The sequence below is a fragment of the Amblyomma maculatum genome, chromosome 2 (genome assembly GCF_055883805.1).
Source record: "Amblyomma maculatum isolate TAMU_Amacu chromosome 2, ASM5588380v1, whole genome shotgun sequence".
Lineage (NCBI taxonomy): Eukaryota > Metazoa > Arthropoda > Arachnida > Ixodida > Ixodidae > Amblyomma > Amblyomma maculatum.
This window is the reverse complement of record NC_139345.1, coordinates 7,693,533-7,713,011: the sequence shown is the minus strand read 5'-3', so window position 1 is coordinate 7,713,011 and position 19,479 is coordinate 7,693,533. Positions and strand designations below refer to the sequence as shown.

Genomic DNA, 19,479 nt, shown 5'->3' with positions numbered 1-19,479 from the left:
TGTATTCGAAATTGGCCTGACTTGTTGTGACTTCAAACCACATACAGATGTTGCACACGTGGTTGGGAAGTTCGATAATCAGTTAGCTGAAATCGACTGCACTTCGAAGTCATCGTTGTTCTTTTCACAAGCACTTACATACATCTGCGCACAGAACTCTATATACTGCAGTGATTTTGAGGATGCGACCACCATTGTACAACACTTGTCAGTCTCGCTTAAGCATCTCTCACTATAGATAACACAGAATACCCTATTTAAGATTTAGGTGTCGCTATAGTGGAGCAATTGACGGGAAAATCAGCAAGTGTAACTCCACCTGTAGTTAAAAACCGCAGCCTGTCAACACAAGGTGCCATAGCCGCTAAGTTGAGCCGCACTAACCGCGAAAAGGCGGCAGCGTCGACAGCAAGCGCTCGCGGGGAGCCGGCCAGCAGAACTTGACGCTGTTGTCTGCATTTATACCTCATGGGGAATTTCAGTGACGCTCCTATCGGCGGCGCTGATGGCATATGGGTAGTAGTGTTCCGTTATACACAGGAACGTATACTGACACACTAATGGGCTGTTTAGGCATTTGGTAGTTCCGAAGCACCGTCTGCAGCAGCTTCAATACCTATGTACTCATCTGGGACGGTAATATTCACCACGCGTGCCCTTTCTTTCAGTTACACACACACGCATGCATTGACCGTATACGGACATCCCAAGGCTGCCATTGGGTGTGGGCCCAAGGCGTGCCCTCACTGTAAACAGGCTGAAGTGTAGACTTCGCGGCGGCGAACCGTTCCTTTACGTGTCCCCAGCTCCGTTTGGAAATCACTGCAAACAGCGGCACGAGTTCCGTAAAGGATTGAGGGGTAAAGAGAAGGAGAGAGTGGCACGCAGGAGGTAGTTGAAATGTTCACGCATCCTTGAAATGGGGAACAGCAGGGGTCGGGCCTTTATTTGCGTCGCAGAGTGTGGTTTTCTATTTCGCCTCCTTCTCCAGGAAGTCACCGGTGTGACGGTAAATTGCACTTCAGCGCAGGCTCAACAACGTGTGCTCGCGATTTTGTTTGCTGACTTGAGCTAACCGCCGCCGTCATAGCGAGGTTAGTAAAGAGCACAGCGCTGCGTTGTTCCGGCTTCCACCGCCATGCATGCGCCCGATGCTGCTGCTTTTCCGGAGAGATAGCTGAAATCGACTGCACTTCGGATATATATATATATATATATATATATATATATATATATATATATATATATATATATATATATATATATATATATATATATATATATATATATATAGAAAGAGAGAAAGAGGAGCGACTAAGATAACTTTTGCAAAATATTTATTATTCACTTTAGGGCGAAGTGGCTTTCATCAAGTTGTGGAAGGAGTTCGGAAGCTACTTATCCAGTTTTTTCTATGGCGCCTTTTTTTCCGGCATTTGAAGAAAGCCTGCGAAGTATAAAGAAAGGATGCCTCGTGGTTGCGCCCGATCGTAGTTACAATATTGCAGCGCTCCCAACAACGTTTGCATGAACGAAACTTAAGCGGTGACCGTGCCCAAGTGTGCGGCCGCTGTGCATTTTACGGGCTGCAGCATGACACAAATAAAGAAGAAAAAAAACAACAACAAAACAAACAGGCTCAGTTTGGCTTGAATTAGGCGACTTGAGAGCCTTTTCTTCCTGTTTTTTTTCGTCAGTGTGATAGCTCGATAAAATATCCGTCCTCTCCCTCTTCTCGAGCGCTCACCATTTCTGCACTCGTCTCGCATTTCTTTCGCTTTGGGAAACTAAAGTCCGCTTTGGGCCTTCGTGTTCTTAGCCCGGCAAAACTGCGTCTAGCGTGGGCAAAGTTATCGGGCGACATTTCTTTTTTGTGGTAGGGGCTTTCGCTGTCACCGAAAATTGATTCGGACCCCCATTTAAGAAACACTGGTATAGCATATGTGGATGGAAGTTTTCGTATCAGTTCCTCGGGGCCACTTCGTCACAGTGCCTGAAGCTGTTGGGAGTATATTAACCATGAGTTTAGACGCATCAGCTTTTGGTTTTATATGCTTTCGAAACAAAATGAATCTGTCGGGAGTTTCGATGATTGAGCTTGACTGCAGCAAAGTGATGTCCATGGAAGCAACGGCACGTCCCGTCCGTCACTACGATTTGCACACATCCCTGCCGAGCGTTTAGCGGGTAACCATAAGAAATTATTCTATTCGCAAGTACTACCTTACCCTGACGTGTTTTGTGGTCGAATAAGCCTCTTGCTAGATGAAATACCACTTTTTCACAGTGGACCAACTTTAATTTTCCGTGTGCTACTTTTAAATCTATAAAACTGTAAAACAACAAAAAAAGAAACAATGGAGTATATGATGTCACAGCTTAAGGAATGTTAGCGATGTTACTTCACAGTGTGCTGGCGTAAGAAATAGGTGCGGCGGAAGAGTAAAAATTATTTGATTCGAGCCTGAGCTGTATACTTTCTGAAATAAAAGCAGCGTGCATCATTTCGCCAGCTGGTCACCACTCGCCACTCCCTGCCCACTGTCGCCACTGCCTGGTCGAAGTGACGATCGGTGCCGGACGGAACGTTCATAGCGTCGCAAAGTGTCTATGGTCCGGGATAGAGCAAGGGGAAGATCGCTGCATAGTATGAAAGAGAATCGAACAAAGGGTGAGAGATAGCCTGAGTTCGCAAATCAAGCCAACGTTTCGACAAGCGGACTTTGTCTTCATCTGAGCAGCGTGATCGTCACTGGCAGGGTTTAGAAATGCTTTTTTTTTTTTCTCCGAAGAAGGAAAGCGAGGCAGGGAGGGCGGTTCTTATTCATAATATTATGGTCAATTTTGTTAGACCTCACATATCTCTACTCGATGAAGCATTAAGGGATTAAATGTTAAAGTAAAAGGTCACGGTATCGTCACTGCCTGTTCTTAAAGAACTCAGTTTATAGCATTTCGTGCTCAGTTACAGGCAGCCTTCAGAGAGCGTCACGGGCATGCCAGCGCTGTGCTGCCAGACAGCGGACTGGACGACGGTTTGGGCACTGCCACCGAACAGACAGCAGTGGTTGCGTCCGTGAAAGGGCACGACATTTGTTCCGGGTCACGTCGCGATGTATAGCGCCTCCGCTGCCATTCGATAACAGTCGTGGAAGGGTTGAGAACGAATTTATCACCCAAGGAGAAAACAAAGTACGACATACAAAGCGCACTAACATTTCGTGTTTCACTCTTTGCCCCTCTTTTTCTGCTGCCCCGAAAACGGTACGGACGAGAAGAGAGAAACGAAAACAACCTGAGTTGCGGTTCCCGCGCGGATTTTGTGGTGACATGTGACAGCAAGCGTCTTGTCCCTCTTTCTTTCCTAAATTTTCTTTTTATTTTTATCTTTCAGCATTTTGATTCGTGTTTGCTGTCCTTTTGCCTTTGGCGTGCCTGCGTTCCCCTGTCGCGTTGGCGCTTTCATCGTTGACGTCACGCGTGAAAGCGGTTGACACGCCGTATTCGTATAAACAACAGCGTTTGTCTCTGGAGATTTTACTACGCCTGTCACGGCTGCATATTGTCAGCGCCCAGTGATGTAAGGGTACTTCCTAGTCATTCACTTCTTTGTGATCTAGACCCATCTGCTTACCTTAAATAGAAAAATAAAATGATTGGTTTGGTTTGGTTTATGGGGTTTAACACCCCAAAGCGACTCAGGCTATGAGAGACGCCGTAGTGGAGGACTCCGGAAATTTCGACCACCTGGGGCTCTTTAACGTGTACTGACATCGCACAGCACACGGGCGCCTTGCTTTTCGCCTCCACCGAAAAGCGGCCGCTGAGGCCGGGATTCGATCCCGCGTCCTTGGGAACAGTAGTCGATCTCCGTAACTACTGCGCCACCTCGGCTGGGTAAAAATAAAATGAATTGTTTAAATCCGCAGTGGGTGTGCGATGTCAGTGCTCGTTAAAGAACCCCAGGTGGTCGAAATTTTCGGATTCCTCCACTACGGCGTCTCGCATAGCCTGAGTCGCTTTGGGACGTTAACCCCCCCCCCCCCCCCCCCACACACACACACACACACACTGGCAGGTGCACCGCCATGCGGCGGGAACAGAGGGAGAGAAGGCAGCGACAATTTCGTGTACATATATAATCTACCAATATAACTTACCTGAAAAGCTACACGCAGGACTGGAAAACAAGGTTTTTTACCGTCAGTAAAAAACTGGAGAACTTTTGGCTACGGCTTCGTCTGCGACTGCATACTCTGTGCGGAAACTACAACAATGCATTTTTTTTTCAAGGGCAATCAACCTAATCATCTAAAACCAGGCTGAACAAGGCTAAAGAAAGCTTTGTCTCGACAATTCCGTTTAGTCGCGTTAAAGCCGTACAGTTCTTGTTGTCTACTTTTATGTGCCAAGTAATCAAATATCATCGTTAAGAATGCTTTCCTCGGCTTTGATGTTATTACCTTCGAACTTATTCAGTACTGCAATTTATTTAGCCTTCTCCATGGCGGATTTTACTCATCGTAACAGTCCAGCGTGTTCCGGGTGATACAGACGAGCTACGTGCGCGAAAACCGCGTTGCGTGGACTCCGGGTACCTCTGTTCATCGTAGTTGGTAGCGCAGATAAGAAACCGGGCTGATTGGGAGGACGCTAACCTAACAATCTCTTTCCGCAGCAGCACAAGCAGCGAAAAATAACTACGATTACCGTGTTCGTAGAGAAACAGGGTTGTTTATTCTTCAGCATGACGTAAGCGTTCCAGACGCTCTCAGCAATTCTGGCGCCTTTCGGTTGCTCTTGTAATGGCCTGCTACTAATCTTGCTAGTGTTGAGGCGTTTAGCCTGGCTTCTTGATTCGTTGCTTGCTATTCAGAAGAGCCCTAATGAAGGATACCAATACTTTACCCAAGTATGTTGTTGCCGATGACGACTTTCTCACGAAACCGCAGCCGCTGATGCACAAGTACAAGCGAAAGTACGAAGACACTAATGCAATGAATCCTAAACGAAGCTAGCTGTACCCGAAGCGCTCGCGGGCCTCATCAGGGTAAAACGAACGGCAGCGCGCGCGTGCCTAAGGATAGCTGGCTCCAAATCGAGAAAACAGGCAGCGAAGGAAAAGAGAACGCGAAGATCAGGTTTGCTGTTTTCGCTGCGAAACCGCAGTCTCCTGCCGGCACCAGCAAAAGTAGCGTCCCTTTCAAGTGGCTCGCGCGCTCGCGCGCGCGCGGGCTTTGTAAAGTCCCTTCACGTGGACTGCGTGCTGTTTCCCGCGAATCCAATTAACACACAGAGCAAGCCCCCCGAAGTCCGCACACAGTGTGGCGAAGAAATGCCCGGTTTCGATCGCGAAACTTGCCTCCTGGTTATCGGCGAAACAGAGAGAAAGGGAGAGAGAGAGCCACGCTTTCTGGTTGTGTGGTTGCTTCCACCTCCCCCTCTTTCTCGCTCGGAGGAAAAGAACGAGAAAGCTCGGCGGCAGCTCACGGGCCCAGGCAGGCAACGCCACCAACCGAAGGAAGCGCACCGGTGCCATCGAAAACAAAAACAAAAGCATCAATAGAAGTAAAAGGGGGGTCCCAACCGAGGCAGCAGAAAGAGCAGCGAGAACGAACTCGCTTTCGGAGAGGCCGAGGAGGCGAGCGCGCAAGGCCTGATTGGGCCCGGCGAATAAATAGGTCCCTAAACTGATTGTGGCCTGTGTTTGTGCGGGCGTACGTGTAAAGGGCCTTCCTCCCTTTCCATACCTTCTCTTTCTTCCCTCGTTGGCGTGGGGCCCAAAGGGGTGAAGCGACGGAGCCCTTCTAGCGCCCAATTCGCGGCTTACAGTTGGGCGCAGCGCGGTCGAGTGCTTTTGTGTGCGTGTGTCGGCGAGTGTGCGCGTGCGGCTGCAACAATGGCGGGGATAAAGGGGAAGGAGGCGAGTGGGAATCAGGTACAGGAAAAGAGCCGCTCTAACAACCTCCGGCCGCGGCGCGCGTTGTTCTTTGGCCCGCCTACCGTGCTTGCGTGCGCCGCCGCCTGAGACAACGCTCGGTTGGACCTGTCGTCAAGAGTCACGCGTTGGGCCTATTACGGGAACATTGGTTGCTCGAGGCTGTCAGAATGCGGGATCGCGGAGAAGAAACTCGGTGGAAGAAGGTTTTTTTTTTTTTATTATTATTATTATTTTTGGCTCTCCGCGGCAGGCAGCTAGAGCTTCCGGCGGAGCTGGGAAGAAGAGTGAGCCCCGTAAGCATCGCTGCACCTCTTGCAGCGGCTCAGCCGAATACGACGCCACTGCGCTGAAGGCACAAGCACAGCAGGCGAACAACAACAGCAGAAAACGACAGCGCACTGCGACCTGCCGCTATTGCCTCGGGCGATGTGCGCAAGAACAAATCGATGTTTCAGCCCAAAAGAAAGCGGCCCTATATGGGTTTGTGTGCATGCCGTTGCTTTCTCTGTTTGCGCGTGCGAGGAAGGACTCGGGCGTCCCATTGTCTTACTTCACCCTGTTTTCCTTGCGCATCGATTTGCCTACGGGCCTCCAATTGCTACTGCTATCCGCTGAGCAGAAACACAAAGTCGCCGCGTTTTAGGCACCGGATCGAACGGGTTATATATGTGTGCACTGAGACGACGAGGCATGGTCTCTCCCTCTTTTTATTTTGTCATTACTGTCGGTCTTCGCCAGAGGGAATCTCGCAATAAAAGAATCCCGCAGCTCCCTAGGCCAGCCGTGCGAGATCTCGAATACGGAAAGCACTGCTACTCGTAGCACTGGAAATGCATAGGATCGTGGAACACACTTGCGGAAGTTGTCGTTTCCGCTAAGCTCATGAGAGCATTATTAGGGATCTGTGTCTTCGCTCATATACCATTCCCCAAAAACCCTCTGATGTGTGTCTTGCATAAACCTAAGAGAACACTGAGCCTCGTACTCGGATGCGTCTTGATTAAACTTGACGCAATCGGTTGATGTAAGGCCCTGTTATACATATGTGCGAACGTTCGCGCGCACTGTCTTATCTGTTTTGTGTGTTATTTAAATATTTTAGCCACGCATGCTTGTATGTTTCCTGTGGTGTATGCATCTCTCACTGTGCATGTTGCTGGTATTGTGCGAGTGAGCACCCGAAGGCCTGCACGGAGCCATTTATCGGGGTATAAGATGATATGCATAATTTGAACGTGTTTTGAGATACAAATGGGTAAAAGTAATTAGCCGAGCCAGCTGCATCAATTTAAGTCTTCCCCGAAATGTTGAACAGGTGATTTCGGAGACATGAGGTACGGTAATATTGCGTCCGATACGACTGCTATTTAACGCCTAACTGAATATTTCTAAACTCTGCTGGTCATGATAATAATATTAAATTCGGCTACGACGCCGCTGTTGCCAGTCGAACAAAGTCGAGTTTGCTGCGAAAGAAGCGCTTGACCCTGATTTGCCCACAATATATAGCAGATTATGCTTCGCGTTTTAAAATATACGCTAATCTCCTTTCTCGAACCTCGTTTTCATTTCTCGAGGAACAAAAAGGGGGAGGCGGCCGACGAGGGCCAATAACGCTTTCCCATCATGCAATTAACGCCAGAGCTTAAGTGTCCACCCTATTTTTCCCGGCGGCTTTCGGCGGAGCGAGCTGTAAACGCTATCGCGGAAGAGTGAGAATCGTTCATCTCGGCTCATCGAAAGGGAAATGTAGGTGATTATGATTGCAAGATATCGACAGTTAACATTTATGCGCCAACTTTCAGGACCACGTCGCCATAATGAAGCCTTCCGTATAGTGTTGTGGATTGCGTTGCCTAGAATGGTCTTCCCTAATTTCGGTCACTTCGCGCCTTCGTTTTAAATTTGAGAGCTCTACACTTCACGAGGTCTTACCGACTCACCGATTCGGTGATTCGCCAAATAGGCCGGAGTTGGTAGGGCCTACTCGGTCTTCGCTATTGTTATTAGGTTGAGATGATTTCTCCAGCTTTCCCGGATTCCGAGTTGGACTCTATGGCCCTTGACAACGCAGGGCGTTCGTACGGCATTGCTAAAGCAGGAATTTACATATGTGTCGCCCGTGGCAACTTGCGCTGACGTTCCTCCTCAAGACCTTGTCCTTGGTAGCCGAGTGACTGGATGGCGAGGACACAGCGCCAGCGCCAAATCCATATGCCATTATAAACTACGCCAAATTTCTCCCTTCCTATACGTTATGCTAGGTTTGTTAAATCGTTACAGATATTTTTTTTTTCATTTTGCATGGTTTAAGCGCCATTGTTGTTATTAAGGATCACTGCAATACAAAGCGAATTTCTCTCGCCGCTGATGTCCCATGTGCCATGTCGCGTATTAGCCGCAGCCATTGTACCCATTCATTTGCTTCCCTCCCGACTGTCTGTCTTCTATGATCTCTCTTTCATCGGTGCCCACTCTATTCCCCCTAACGTATAACTAATTATCTTGTTGTGCGTGTTCATATCCTTTCCTCGATTTACACTAGGATGTCTTTGACTCGCGTTTCTTCTCAAATTCTACAGGCTCTAGTTCGCCCCTACTTATGTGCTGATAATTAGCAGTGCTTAAACCTTCCTAGCAAGTTACATTAGTATACCGTTCATTAAGACATCAGCTTGATTCCAGGCTAGGTATTTGATGCACGCGCAAAAAAGGCATCCTCAATTCGATTAATTTCACAGCTTTGGCCTTCTGCACTTTCGACACGCGTACAATATGCGAACGAAACTGGAAAAGCTTCGTTTACTGCTGAGGGGAAGGGCGAGGGGAGAGGAGGAGGAGCGATGGAAGGCACTGAGCTTTGAGTGTCGATTGGACGTAATCGAGCGCGTAATTAGTAGGTGTACCGTAGCTTGATTATACACAGAGAAAGCAGCGAACCCGACTGACGACGCGGAGCCAACTTTTCATGTCGATAAGTAAGTGGCTGCTTTCTAGAATTCGTACTCAGCGTACTTTTCTTTTTTTTTCTTTCTTTCTTTTTTTTTTTTAAATTCTCCAACTTCTCTAGGCTCGCTCCCTATTTCGTCAACTCGATCTTATCAGCCGTCGACAGTGCATTCCTCCTGCATGCCGACACCCTGAGTTGGGGGTTAGTGATGTAAGTTTAACGACTCGCATTACGCAAACGGGACACAGGACACAGCTCTATACGGTTCTGCCCGGCGCATTTTTGTTTAGCAGGGCCGGCTGACAACTTTTCAACAAAATCCTTTTTTTTTTTTTTTTTTTTTTTTTTTTTTCATACTTCATCTAGTGGCAAACTTTCGTTTCCGATAAGGACACTTCTGTGGGTAAGGGAAAGGAAGAAAATGATGAGCGATGAGGCGGGGGATGCTTGGAGGGCTTGCTTCGCTGAACATGTGGTGCGCGCTCGTTAACGCGAGAAGGCGTTGAGCAATACCGCGACGCTTTTGTGTAAAGGGGGGTCGATCACCTGACGTGACGAAAGAAAAGATCACCCAAGTTTGGAGCGACAGTTGTTAGGTATGCGCGCCGTATACACGTTCGGTGAATGCTCGCCGCATTAGGTGCGATGTCCCTGAAGAGCTGTAACGGCGCGGGCAATTGAATTTGCTCTGTGAGAGTCGCCGCCGACTAGACCTCTCAGAAAGCGCGTACATTGAGCCAAACTGTTCTCGCGCCTCATGTTATTTCGCAACTTGAGCCGATGTTCTCGAATTGTTGCGCCGAGTTCGCGCGTGCAGTGCGTTCGCATATATCGAATTACCGTCGCATGGTGAAATACAGACGAGGTATTGTACGGTGTCTGTGGAGGAGTTGCGAGCGTAAGTTGTAGCTTTGCTTTGGGATAAGCTTGAACAGCGCGGACGCGGAATCGGTTAAGGCTGCGTTCCGCGGCGACGTCGGTCGATCTGTTAGTGCGACGGCACCCGTCCTGGGGGACCGGCGCACTTAGTATACAGTACCGAGGCAGCCAGGAGTGAATGCCTACCACGATGTGATACCGAACATGTCCTCTGTGGGCGATCTCTTATTCTAGCTCTTTCAATTGACTGGACAATTTACATATCCTCTGTTTTTCCTGTCTTGTTTAAATATATATGTTTGCATGTTTTGTGTATCCTCGGAGAAGCGAAAAATTGTCTTCAAGTGCCAAAATTTAGTATTCACGAACAATGCTGAGGATTCTGCTGGCGCCCAAAATATGTCGCGAAACGCTTTCTTTGCCGCGCATTCCTAGGCCAGCTCAGCTTTTCAGTGAAGGAGTTTATACGAGTGAGAAATAGAGGGTGAGAGGAGGGGGTGGCGACGCCTTTCGTCGAGGTTCCGTCGACGTCAGTGGTTCGGCGCCGCTACCACCGCCGCGTTTATTAGACCACACGGCGGGTCCGTATCACGTCGCGCTTCGATCGTCGCGCCACCGGCTTCGCTGCTCGCGATTCTTGCGGGAAAGGGGACGGGACTTGGTTCACCCACAAAGTGCCGGAGGGCTACTTGGGTCTCCCCTTCACTGAAGCGTCGGAACACTGTGTCTCGCAATTTGTCATGCCTGACCGATAATGTATGGCACGTCTCCGCACTATGGCATACAGCCTCGTTTTCATACTCCTCCCCTCTTCGGCTTTCCCTGCGGGCGGCGCTGCAGTGTCACCGCGGACGTAGACTAATTAATAACGCGGCTTCTGGAGATAAATCCCTGCCCCCGTCTGAGGCCGCCCCTATCGGAGATCGCGCTTCGACCGAAGTTCTGCTTCGTCAGCAGCGCGGCCTCGCCTGGGGCTGGTGGTGCATCGGAGGCAAAAGCCCAAAGGGTTGCCTCGTCGGATCGGGTTTGGAGCGTGGCGAGCGCTTGGGATCCACGCGTGCAGGCTGGAAGCCTTCGCCGGCGTAGCTCCATGAATGCTGGCTTCCCGAAAATCCGCTTTGCTTCCCTTTCCTTCCTTTATTTCGCTGTTTGTTTTGTCTCGTTCACTCGATTAAATTTAAACCGAAGCGTTTAGGCTGTCTTGTTTTCCCATCCGTCCACGGGTAAGAAAGATTAATTGGCGCCCAGGAGGCCGCTTCGCGACGGAATTATGTATCGGAGCGCCGGCGTCTTATTCCTCCGTACGGAAGCGAATTCTCCGATGAAAAGTGACCCCTCGACCGTTGATACATTGTAGTTGAGATGTGGCAGGCGCGTGGCCATACTTCGCGGGAATGATTAACGTGGAGATTAGATTTCTCTAAGCCATTTCACATGCGATATTCAACCGGCGCCTATAGCTGCGGGCTCCCGATGCTCTAACTGACGCGCTGAGTTGCATCGCACCGGTGCTCACCAAGGAGTTCTAAGTGAGCGTCTATTCGTGGCTCAGCGACTGTTCAAGGGAAAGCTGTTTACGCTTTTGAGTCCGATGTTACAAGGACGCTTTTCGTTTTATTTTTTACCTGAGAAACTGCACCCCTTACTTTTGCGTTGTGCTGAGTAGCGCAAGCTTGGCCCTTTACGGAGAAAATTATCACATGGTCCTTTACAACTGAGTCTGTGCCCAAGGATGCGGAATCGAATCCCGCGGCCTCAGCGGCCGCTTTTCGATGGAGGCGAAAAGCTAGCCGCCGGTGTGCTGTGCGATGTGAGCGCACGTTAAAGAACCACAGGTAATCGAAATTTCCGGATTCCTCTACTACGGCGTCTCTCATAGTCTGGGTCTCTTTGGGAGGTTAAACCTCAAAAACCAATACTTTTTTTTTTTCTCTGTAAGTTACGCGATTGGTTATGAAGCTGCGCATCAGGTAAACACAGACAAGGAGAAAGGTAAGCGCTTGTCCCTTCTCTCTATGTGCTTTCCTAGTGCGCTGCTTCATAATAAATGACAAACCGACTAGCCCACTTATCTGCTTTATTAATTTGTGTGGTGTTGTAATTGAGTGTTTGCTTTAGCAGACATCCTAGAGGTCGGTTAGATTAGTTTAGGGTTGGTTAGTTGCTGAACGTAAAAAAACTTTTAGGTCGTTAATCCTGCGAAGTTTAAGGCTTATTCGAAACAGCAATACAAACCGGGACAGCCTAAGTTGTCTTGCTTGTACACTTATCTTTGTGTAAGCTACTTATCGGCTTTTGAAGGTCCAGTGTAATTTGTTTGATACATAAGAATGGAATAAGATTGGACTAAACGCTTTTTTGCGAGCTGGCCTAGTTACTAAATATGTGTAAAGCCGAAGTGATCAGCTTCGCATGCCATTATGAAGGGCTCTTCTCATTGCTCAACCTGGCTCTGAATCAGTTTGAACGCTGTTTGCGTCTTCAGCACAGTGTCACAGGAGGCGGTATTTAAGCTGAGGTGAGATAAGTGTTCCGAGGCATATATATAATCGGGGAGGTCATTGGAACGTTGTTGAAGTGAAGTTGAAGTATATGAACGGCGAATCCTGGTGTAAAATACAACAGAGGAGAACCTAGCAGGCTGTTTTCTAAACAAACATCAGTAGCTTAGATCAATGACAGATAAATATTGCCAACGCGTGCTCACGAAGTTTTCTATTACTATTTCTATTATTAGTCAATAACTGTTGTTATTTTCCATAACATTTGCACCCTTATGCGTGTCGCCCTCAGATAAAGTTCATAGAATCCCCGCACACTCGAGTAGTTGAAGTATCATGAAAGATTTGTTTTTTTAAAATGCAGGTTTGCTTGGTGTCCAGTGCGTTGTTTCAGACTCCGTATTGGGCAGCCGCCGCAGCGACGGTGGGCTTTGCACGCGGAGTTCTCCTATAAAAGCATTCCTATCGCAGTGAGACCATTTCGGGGACAGGCTTCTTGCTAAATCCTTATCCACGTACTAGACGAAACCTTGCCCTTTTGATTTCATCATGCGCATCAAAGAAGGCCGCCACTCAAAAGAATGTTGTAATAATGGCTGCATTACGTCATATGTCCTCAGTTCAGTTGACCACTTTCCCTCGATATTTCTGCTTGAAAGAGGGCTTACAAAAACGCATTCTTGATGGTCCTGAGCGTGGCGGAGGGAATAAGCGCGTTTGGATTTATACGTTTTCCAGAAAACTTGCTGAAAACGTTTGCACACCAACAGTGACTGCCGAAGCTGAAGAAAAGTCCGCGAGAGCCCACCTGTAAATGCGGAGAACTGCAGCGTTCTGTTTAGAACACGTGCTTTGAAGTCGTCGAGGCACCCGCAGACCTTCCCAACTGAAGCCGGGTGAATGTATGTTTTGTTTTAAGCCGAATTCATGATTACGTCTGGTTCATGGAGCCGGTTCAGTGTTCAGAAGACATGCTTTCATTGCACTGCCATCTCTGCGTTGCGAAACCTGCAAGTTTCAGTTCTGGGCACTTTATTCTCGCGCCTGTACTCGCTGGCAAGAACAAGCGAGTAAAATAAGTGAACGTCCGTGATCTCTATCCGTTCGCCGGACAGTAGCGAGGTGTCGTCACAGGTCCATACACGCGACAAGTTTGTAGCACTGAAATAATGCCCCTAAGCAACCACGAGGGCTTGGTTTAAACCATCGCCAGCTCCCTCTTAGTACATCCTTTCACCCTTACTTTTTTTCGCCAACTCGGCGCTCCCTAGACTCCTTTTCGCAGCCAGCTCCCCTGTATAATCAGCGCCCGGATCTAGATTAATTGCCTAGCGGTTCCCCTCCCAGCTTGTTATGGGGCCTCCCCTGCAAGTTTCTTCGTCGCGTGCCTCGAGTTCATTGAGCCTCGTTCGGGCGGCCGTGCGCACAGCTCGGCGCCCTCTCTCCTCGTCTTGGGTGTTGTTACATCAAGGTTACAAGTCGCGTAGCGCCCTCTCTCGGTTATACCCCCGCTCTCCCCAGTAGCCGAAAAAAGACTGCCTCCCTGCGCGGCAGCGAGCGATCACGACGCGTCGGCGGCTCGTGCTCGTGCATAATAAAACGCGCCGAACTGTGTGCGCTGGCGCAATTTTAGAGACCGGCGCGAAACTTCTTCCTCGCCCTGCTTTCCCGTTCGAGCCACTTCCATCCCCGTGCACTACCCTGCACCTCGGAGGCGTTGTCTGCGAATGCGTATAAATCATCGATGAAAAAGCGTCCCCTGGTCGACCCATTGTTCGCGCCGCCGGGGCACCGTCGTTCGTCGGAAAATAACCGTCTGTCGTTTGAGACCGCTGAACGGGCAAAAAGGGAGGCGCGCAGGGGTCGCTTGCTCTACACTGTCGGCGTGGCGCGTAAAACGCGCGCCGCGGTGACGCTAAGAAAAGAAGAATAAATGAAGTAGAGAGCAGACACCCAGCCGTTACAGGGGTCGCGAAGGTGCGCGAAGCCTAGAAGGAAAAGACGGCAAAGGGGCGTGAAAGCGGAAATGACAGTTTGGGGCTCACGGTATAGTTTTAAGGAATTCTGGACGCGCTGGTTGCGTGCATGCCGCCTGGCTTTTTGTTAGGCGCATGTTCGTCCCGTTTTCCGGTTGCTCCTTTGCAAGACACGAGGGTGATAACGACCGGAGCACGGCAGGTAGAACAACGGCAGGGGAGTAACGATATGACGCTGGAGACTTGTGTGCAGCGCACCCTCGTTCGCCTGTTCGTCGTCGTCGTTAGGAAAGCACGAGGGTGACGGGCTGCAATTTTCTGTTCTGCCTCTCTTTTTCGCGCGCCTCGTATGTTTCGTGTGTGTCGAGTCTCGCGTTTCTTATTTGGCTCGTGTTTTCGTCTTCGCATTCGTCAGGTTTACATTCTTACTGCTTTTAACGTTTACTTTTTTCTTTAATAATACGGTTTTGAGTCGTCCACTAGTGTCCGGAACTGTGTTGGATTTCCTGTCTATGCGCAGCCTTTCTTAAGTATTCTATTTTTAACCTATAATTGAATATATGTCGTCATCAAGGCTTTGTTTTATTTCCCGCATAAGTACGAATAATTTTCAGACCAGAGCTGGACCCATATACGGAGGCTAGTACTATGTGTCCTACAATTAAGAAAAAAAAATGGTTTGGTTTACATTTGGTTTGTGTGGTTTAACGTTCCAAAGCGATTCAGGCTGTGAGAAAGGCCGTAGTAGAGGGCCCCGTAAATTTAGACCACCTGTGGATCTTTAAGGTGCGCTCACATCGCACAGCACTCGGGTGCCTTGCCTTTCGCCTGTATTGAACAGTGGCCGCCGTGGCCGGGATTCGGTCCCGTATCCTTGGGCACAGTAGTCGAGCGCCCTAACCACTGCATTACCACTGCGAGGAGCAAGAGAAGTTGAACATGGTTAAGCATGGCTTGAACGTTGTTTACGAGTGAAAGCTCTGTTAAGCAGTGCATTGCATAGTTGACCAATGTTCACGATCTCGTAGTGGAAGCCACCTGTTACATCAAGGCAAACAAATGCCAACTGACAGCGTTCCTCAATGTCTCGGTAAATGTCGGTGGCGCACAGGGGTATCTTCCGCGCTTCGCATTGTTTTACGGGTTAGGACTGAGCTACATGTGAGCGAAAAAGAAAGCGACGAGGCGACGCGGCGAATACGATCCTGATTCGCTCTTTCACCTACTGGGGAAGATACATGCACGCGACAGCGCGAACCGACGGCAACGCGAAACGGCGAAGATGCTCTTTGTTGCTGGCATATTTCACCGTAAAACTATTTGCAAATGCAGCGACTCATAACAATTGCAAAAGTTGAATTATTTTGCGACACCATGCAAAATAAAATGCATTTCGAACGCACCGTATTGAGTATGAAGCGTTTATCATGTGTTAACTCGCGCTATACAAGTGGTCACATGATCTTTTGTCTATTTTGGTTGCCATAGACGTTCGATTAATCCTTGGCCATTCACTATTGTTCGTACAAAGCGTGAAATTTATGCCGTAATGCACAGTCATAGTGCAACACTGCAGAAAAAAGAAAGCGTGCGAAATGAGTGGCAGTGGCGTACGCTTAGCGTTTATGCTATTGGTCTATCACGCATGCACTTCCGGGCGAACGAGCGAAATTTTCTATTTCGGCAGATCCGAGCGACGAGCCAAGCGACACATGCACTTCTCTTCGCTCGACGCGTGCCGCAGTCGTGTTCGCGTTCGCGTGAGTTTTCCCGTACATGTAGCTCATCCTTGACTTGGGCGTGCAATTCATTCACTGTTCCTTCCTATCGCAGATGACCTTGGGGGCTAGTGGGGCCTCCTCCGACTTCTTCGGAAAGACACTGTTTCGGTGAGTACGAACAACTCTTGACTCGTTAGTGTATAGACAGTACCACTCCAGGCACGCAGAAAAGAATTTAACAACTGACGGCCACTCGAAAACGTTAGCGGAGCAATTAAGACTGCGTAACTCGGGATTCATCGATCGTTTTTTGGGACGGATATATATATGTATATATCTCCTTCACTGACAGAGTGTGCGTGAAGTAAATGCATACTGACCATTCAGTCTTCAGCAGCTCTTGCTGTGAAAATAGAAAGGCTTTCGCAGAAAATAGAAATTAAGACTTAAAAGAAGGCTTATTTTCCGCACAAACCAACCATTTTGTCTTTATTAGAATGTTTGCGAGAAATTGCGGCCTGGCCTCCTTTCTCGCTGTCTAGTTTCGTTTACCTGCTGTTTGAACGCCTCATAGACGATTCGTGCAAAGTTATCAGATGTGGAAGCACAGGAGATCATATGAATAGATCGCATTTTTCGACTTTTTTTTAAAGCGAAAAGAAAATAGCTGATGCGAATGTAGGAAGAACTCGCGCGGCCTAAAAAAAAAAAAAAAAAAAAACAAAAAAAAAAACACAAAACGATAGATAGAAAACTAAACGATAGAATGAATATAATGAAGCCTAAAATGAAAACTTCCGCAGTTGCATAACGTTGCTCCAGGCGGTGAATATTGTCGGGCGTGTGAGAAAGAGAATCTGTTTTCGTTGTTTCTCCGTGGTCCAAATTGAGGTTGGCGGCTATTTATTTTGCTGTTGAATGAAAAAGAAAAAAAAGTAGAGTTTTTAAATAGTTAAACCAAGTAGACATCTGAAAGCGTTTTTTATCACTAAACTGTTACGGCTGACGTTAATGTTGGCCCGTATTCCGAATTTACGTCGTTTTCTGAAGTATTGCTGTTGCACTAATTTCGAGTCGCCAGGTTGGTAAAAACACCGGAATCGGATGTGAGTTCGGATGTCATCACTTCCGGTTCTGGCGTTTTCTTCTGAAAGCGACGCAAAACTGGGACTACCTCTTCAGGTTTGCATCTATAGGGGCGACGCTTAGGTACTAGTACTGGATGATATTGTATGGGCAAAGGTATGCTATGCATGCATACCTTGGATACGCGTGAGCTGTTAATATGCTAATTTGTCCAGTACCTACCCTAGTCATGCAAGCCACATTTTTCGTTGCGTTTAACCGTGCGTAGTTGTGCTTAATGCTTTCGAATTGAAATGTGAAATGACGGATGCAGGCTGGCTAAAGAATTGTTTGTTAGTGAACTGTGGTGAATTCAGAATGCGTCCTCCTCGTTGATGCCCAGCGTGCCAATTCACCCTCATAACCCAATTTGATTTCAGACGGTAAGCTCCACCATACCATACCATACCATACCATACCATACCATACCATACCATACCATACCATACCATACCATACCATACCATACCATACCATACCATACCATAGCGTACCGTACCATACCGTATCATGACGTACCGTATACCGTACCACTCAATGCAGTTGATGAAAGTAATGTTTTAATAACTCGACGTCGGAGAGCTAGTGAGGGAGATTCCACATCTCTTTTTCTGGTCATAAAATTGTCAACAACGGCGGTTTTGTTTAGTTGCGCTGACAAGGTTGGAGAGATTTTTTTTTTTTTGATTGACCAGGATGATTTGAAGGTGAGACGTGATTAAATTTTTGCTGTATTCGCGGCGATTCCTTGAGCTGATTTATCCGGAAGTACCTTAATGACTTCGGGGTCGATATCCATTTTGCCTCTTTTTCATTACTCCTTTTGTTCCACTTTACATTAGAGCAGACGGACTTCGGACCGATTCAATGAACGACTTTTATCCCTGGAGAGCCAGATTGCGCTTTAATGAGAAGCCTTCATTTGTGATGTACATTTTCTTCTCGTATTATGCTCGTATGAGATGCTGAACGCAAGTATTTATGTATATGATCATACAGAGCGACGTAATGTCATATTGTTATGAGCATCATCATCGTTGTCATATCAGCGCATACTAAGCTGTAGCATGAGCTCGAACAAGGTGATCATACTATCATAGCTCCGGTATGTGGAACGGCCCAATAATATCAACCATGATGTCATGAAATATATTTGACGCCATTTGCTGAAGAGTCTTCTTTGAGACGCATCTGCCATTTCTGGAAATGTAGCATGTCGGCCGCCTTTGCTTTCGGACACTTTCATCAAGCGTGCTTTTGACCGCATTACCGCTAGTGGTCATACCTGCCCACGGCCGGACTCGAGCATTGGCGGCGTGCTTTCATATGAGTCTGCGCACTGGCCGCGGATACAGTGAGCTCTTCAAAGCGAGTCGCGCTCTCTGCCGCCACGAGGGGCGCGCAGGACGTACCAAAACTAGGTTCGAGGCACCTTAACCAAAACTATCAAGGGGGTTTGACCTAGTCCATACTAACCCAGACCCACCCTGGCCGCTCGTTTCTGTGGTGGCGGCCGGGGCGCGCCTGCTTTTGCGGCTACTTCAAACGCTTGTTCTCAAGGTTTACGGTGGCGAAATAAAAAAAAATAAAACACAATTCCCGAGGGCTCATTTACTTCGCGATTTTCAGTCGAGATACTGTATTTTCTTCTCGGAGCTGGCTGTTACGAAATACAAAGAAGATGAATCGTCGTCCAGTTTCACCGAACTAGACCGAGTGTATATTACATTTTACGGTCGTAAACTAGGTGCACGCGAAGGATGGCTCACGGCGAATAGAACAGGCGCTGACAGAACAAATTAATGAAAGCGAGCTTCGGGGAATTAATGCAGACTCAATGTGTGCATTCTTTGACTTCCTCTACATGTACATCGTATATGCGGACTTTCTACAAACGTTTTGCTGTATTATCGTTGAATACCGCAGGGAGAAATATATCCAAGTTAGTTCGCCTGGTGCAGCTGAAGATTGGCAGTAAGAGTTGTTTTAAGAGCCTATAATTGTTTAACTAAACACGAATTACATTTGCCCTCCGCCTGTGTTCAGTTTATGGTGTGCGCGAAATCCGTAGGGACATTATGTAGATTTAGTTTTATGCATGTAAACGAGGATCACTGAAGGCTCAGGCAATAGTACTATTTACTTTGTCTTATTTCTTACAGTGCGCGACTCCATCTCAGAATCCAGTTGTCTGTTGTAATGATTCTGCGCGGGTGCGCCACAAACGCAGCTAAGTATCGGCGTACTATTTTGAGGTGAATTCTGTTATGGTTGTATAAAAGCTGATTCCTCTTTCTTCCTACGCTAACCTTGTTTTCTTGATGATACGAGAGGGACTGATACAAAATGTAAGGACAAGGCTGCAGAAGCACAGAACTTATTACAT

General features: G+C 47.9%; 1 protein-coding gene across 2 annotated transcripts in view; it reads left to right on the top strand.

Moving 5' to 3' along the window:
• LOC146197888 (uncharacterized) overlaps nt 1–19,479 on the top strand; it is a 278,363-nt gene that overhangs the window by 208,899 nt on the left and 49,985 nt on the right. For both annotated transcript variants that reach the window (XM_084593169.1, XM_084593170.1), the window contains exon 3: nt 16,081–16,136. The gene's annotated coding sequence lies outside the window, so the exon portion shown is untranslated. The remainder of the gene's footprint in view (nt 1–16,080; nt 16,137–19,479) is intronic.